Consider the following 5,030-nt stretch of genomic DNA (forward strand, 5'->3'; position numbering starts at 1 on the left):
CACTGCAGCTTATTTGATCAATAGATGTCCTTCATCAGCAATTCAGATGAAGACACCTATGGAAATGTGGTCTGGTACTAAACCTGAGTATGAAGATTTAAAAGTTTTTGGGTCTTTGGTTTATTCTCATGTGAGTGATGATAAGTTGGATCCAAGATCTCAAAAGTGTGTAATGCTGGGATATACTGAAGGTGTAAAAGGATACAGGCTTTGGAGGTTGCAAAATCCAAAGGTGATAGTGAGCAGAAATGTTCAGTGCAGGGAGAATGTCTTGTACAAAGATGTTATGGAGTCAATAAACAGAAGTGTATCCAAGAAAGATGATCTTCAGTTTGAGGTGGAGCCAGTGTTAAACAGACCAAAGGTGAATGTTGAAAGGTCTGGTGCAACTCGGGGTGAAACAAGTCAAAGTGGAAGTTCTGGTTCAAGTCTGGATGAGACAAGTCAAAGTGTACCAAATTTGGAGGATTACATTTTGGTGAGAGACCGGTCAAAAAGGAAAGTTGTGAAACCACTGAGGTACAGAGATCAAGAAGTTATTTCTGCAGTTGCTTTTGTAGCAGCAGAGAATGAAAGCATCTATGAACCGCTAACTTTTGAAGAAGCTGTTAATTCAAAAGATAATCAAAAGTGGTATGAAGCAATGGATGAAGAGATGGATTCTCTGTACAAGAATGGTACGTGGGAGTTGGTAAACAAGCCAAAAGACCAGAAGTTGGTGTCTTGCAAGTGGATCTACAAAATTAAAGAAGGTGTCAAACCAGGAGAAGGTCCAAGATACAAAGCAAGATTGGTGGCTAAGGGATTTACTCAAAAGTCAGGTGTTGATTACAATGAGATCTTTTCTCCTGTAGTCAAACATGTCTCAATTAGAGTTATCTTGTCATTGGTTGCATCGTTAGATCTGGAGTTGGAACAAATGGATGTGAAAACTACATTTTTGCATGGTAATTTGGATGAGAAGATCTACATGGCACAGCCAAAGGGATATGAAGTCAAAGGCCAAGAAGATAAGGCATGTTTACTGAAGAGGTCCTTGTATGGACTGAAGCAGTCTCCCAGACAGTGGTACAAAAAATTTGATGAATACATAGTGGGCAGTGGTTTCAGCAGAAGTCCTTATGACAGTTGTGTGTATCATAGGGAGTATGACAGGGGTAAATTTGTCTATTTACTCTTGTATGTTGATGATATGCTGATAGCTTATGAAAGCAAAAGCCAAATAGAAGAAACCAAACAATTGTTGATGAAAGAGTTTGAAATGAAGGATTTGGGGAAAGCCAGGAAGATACTTGGTATGGAAATCCACAGAAACAGGGCAGAAAAGGTGTTAACACTGTCTCAATCTTCTTATATTGAGAAAGTGTTGAAGAATTATGGAATGGGAGAGTGTAAACCTGTTACAACTCCTCTTGCAGCTCATTTCAATTTGTCAAAGAAAGATTGTCCTCAAACAGATGAAGAGGAAGAGTACATGAGCAAAGTTCCATATGCAAACACTGTTGGGAGTCTGATGTATCTCATGGTCTACACAAGACCTGATATTGAATATGATGTTAGTGTGGTGAGCAGGTATATGGCTAATCCTGGTAAAAATCATTGGTCAGCAGTGAAGTGGATTCTCAGGTATTTGGCTGGTACAAAGAAACTTGGTTTAAAGTTTGAGTGTCATGCTGAGAAGGAGAATATGGTCAGTGGTTATGTTGATTCAGATTATGCAAAAGACAAAGATAATGGCAGATCAATAACTGGTTATATATTCTCAGTCATGGGGAATGTGGTGAGCTGGAAGTCTCAGTTGCAGCATGTTGTGGCACTATCCACAACTGAGGCTGAATTCATATCTTTAACAGAAGGGATAAAAGAATCTTTGTGGTTAAAGGGTATGGTTGCTGATCTGGGAATTAGATTGGATGGTGTGGAGGTGAATTATGATAATGAAGGTGCTGTTCAGTTGTCAAAGAACAGTGTTTTTCATGAAAGAACCAAACACATCAATGTGAAGATGTTTTGGATTAGAGATGTGGTGACTTCTAAGGAAGTGATGGTCAAGTGGGTTGGAACAGATGTTAACCCAGCTGATGTGATGACCAAGGCTTTGCCATGTGCAAAGTTTACATTTTGCTTTAACTCGTTAAGTTTAGGTTAAACTGAATTGTTACTTAGGTGGAGATTGTTGAGAAAAGTAACATTTCAGTTGTAACCACTGATGAGTTCTGAATAAATAAGCAAACCACTGTTTGAGGCTAAACAAGACAAACAACTGGTTGCATTATAAACATTGCTTGTGATCAAACACTGATGGTGATTAACTGCTGAGGGTAACAACTGATCATGATAAAACAGCTGCTGTTGAAATAAGCAGTAGATAGTGAATCAGTAGTTTGAAATGCTGTTGAGGAGTAGATCAGTGTTTGAGGTACTGGAGAGCAGTTGTTTAGATTCAAAGGTCTGATACTTACATTCTTGTAAGATCAGGGGGTGTTTGTGGAAATTCTTACAATGGATAGTTGTAACTGAATTTGGGAGTTTAGCATAAATAGGGGTTTGCAGTAGTGTGTAGATAGTTCATTACTTTTCAAGTTCTTTGTAATTTCTTTTCTTGTAATTCATTTTCGTATTCAATAAGATTCAACCGTTAATCGTTGATTCTCTGGGTCAATTTCTGGGTTGTTTTTTCTAACAGATACCATAGATGGCAATCGAACCCGAACCCGATGAGTAAACCCGAAACCCGATACATCTGGGACGGGTTTGGGGTCGGTTAATTGGGTTTGGGACTAGTTAAATGTAATTATCAAAAAAGTGATTCTCCATCAACTGAAATGTTGGTTCTATACAATGTATACACAACACTTACAAATTATCATAGCTTTATAGTTCATTAATTACAAATAGTTCAACACTGGTCATATGCAACTTTATGAGAGGCTGTTTGGTAGCCTCTGAATGGTCATTAAGAGGCTATCTCTTAATGGAACCATTAAGAATTTTACCAATGAGAAGGTAGAAGAATGTGACATGTGATGATTTACCATTCAGAGGTTACCTCTTAACCATTCAAACTTGAGGTTACCTCTTATTCATTCAGAGTTTGAAATCTTCAAACGTGATTCCCCTATACTTGTACCACATCCACTTCTCTATGGTCCCATATTTGCTTGCTGCAAACATACAAATTTTAACATAACTTTTATAAGAAAATTTCAACACAACCATGTTTCAATAAAGCAAAAGAGAATAGGTGTACTTCTAACCATTTTTGGCTACCATGTACAGTTGTAATTCTCAGTTTTGCCATCTGATATTGCAATGAATGGACGGTGGATGAGGTGTTTGGGATAATAATCTGTGTGGTGTGCTTTCTTGCTGAGTGTAGAAGGTGTGTTTGTATTGTTGTAAAACTTTTAGAATTTGATAAAATGATTATTTTCTAATTCTGACAGGACAATTTGCTCTTCAAGATTCAATTGGATATAGTAAATATATAAGTTATATATAGCCCCACGCACACAGAAGAACTGAATCAAACTTTTAGAATTTGATAAAATTCAAGCAGTATGTCAAAAATCGTGGGCAATATAAAGTATACCAAATTAAAATTTAAATAAAGTATAAACTATAAATATATTACAAAATCAATAGAAATAACTGTTTATATATTAATAACGGTAACCTTTTAAAAACTGAATCTAAAAACTTTATGATATAAAATTAAATTATATATACATTACTAAAAGTATATTACTAAAAATATGTTAAATCAAATATTTTAAAAATATAATCTTTATAGTACAGTTTTTAACCTATTCAGGTCAAATTCTAACATATTGTTGCTTTTGTACTCAAAACTATAACTAAAATTGAAAATAAGAGGTAATGCATGTAAGTTTAATAGAAGTATTGGATTAAAATTGCCAAATACCCAAAAAGATAAGGTACATAAGTGCTAACCTCTTGATTTTCCGTACCATCTTCTCCCTTTTTCTAGTCACGTGTCATCTTCCGCCATTGTTAGCCTGGAGAATAAAATAGATCGATCAACATTTCTTCATTCTTCACATAGCAAACAAACCAGGTAAGCAATTATCGAAAGCTCTGGGGGGCTATTGCAAAATTTTATGGGGTGCGCTTGGGATTTTCGCGTACGAATTACACTAAAAAGATAAATTTGTCATCTTCTACAAATTTCTCCGTAGAAAGAGAGCATCCTTCTATGGAAAAATTTGTAGAAGATAAAAATGGCATAGCAAATTGTACATTTTCTTAAACATAATGTACACGACCTTAAATCGTTGCCTGAATGAATGAGAATGGGTTGTTGATGTTCTTCTAGAGCTGAATATGTCATGCATAGCTAATTCTACCTTTTCTTATACATAATAATGTATAACAACTTAATGCATGATTGTTTGGATTTGTAAAATTGTTACGAGAATGGAAAAGGAGCAACTATGACACATGACATGTAAAGCCAATTTTGTATAGTGTTTCATAATTATATTAAGGGTAAATTACAGTTTTCGTCCTTTATGTTTATATCAGATTGCAATGGATGACCTTTAACTTCAACAATTACAGTCACAATCCTTTATTTAAAAAGTTCGTTACACATTTCGTCCTTTATCACTAACCATGTTAAAATCTTATGTTAAATCAGATCATGTGCATCTCATGTGAGGGCATTTATGTCATTTTACTCATGTTTATCTCAGCTATCTCTCTCCAACCAACCACCGTATCCAGCCACCACCCTTTGTCACTCCCCCACCGTTAAGGAAAGGGAAAGGGAAATAATTGAAAAGGCAGGGATAGAAGTGGGTTTGTAAATTGGGTTTTAGTTTTCTTTAATTAAGTTGGTAAAATGACTAAATTACCCTTAACTTATAAGGCTTAACTGAAATTTTTAACTTTGTTAGTGTTAAAGGACGAAAAGTGTAATGAGTTTTCAAATAAAGGATTGTAACTGTAATTATTGAAGTTAAAGGGTAACCATTGCAATTCGATACAAACATAAAGGACGAAAACTG

General features: G+C 35.4%; 1 long non-coding RNA gene across 1 annotated transcript; it reads right to left on the minus strand.

Annotated features, from left to right (window-relative positions):
• Positions 1 to 2,817: 2,817 nt before the first annotated feature.
• On the minus strand, positions 2,818 to 4,453 carry LOC110881539. Its single transcript, XR_002559788.2, has 3 exons — positions 4,287 to 4,453; positions 3,955 to 4,019; positions 2,818 to 3,164 (listed from the first exon to the last, which is right to left on the minus strand). It is a non-coding gene; the product is annotated as an uncharacterized LOC110881539 (long non-coding RNA).
• Between the last annotated feature and the right edge of the window lie 577 nt (positions 4,454 to 5,030).

This window comes from Helianthus annuus, chromosome 10 (genome assembly GCF_002127325.2).
Source record: "Helianthus annuus cultivar XRQ/B chromosome 10, HanXRQr2.0-SUNRISE, whole genome shotgun sequence".
Classification (NCBI taxonomy): domain Eukaryota; kingdom Viridiplantae; phylum Streptophyta; class Magnoliopsida; order Asterales; family Asteraceae; genus Helianthus; species Helianthus annuus.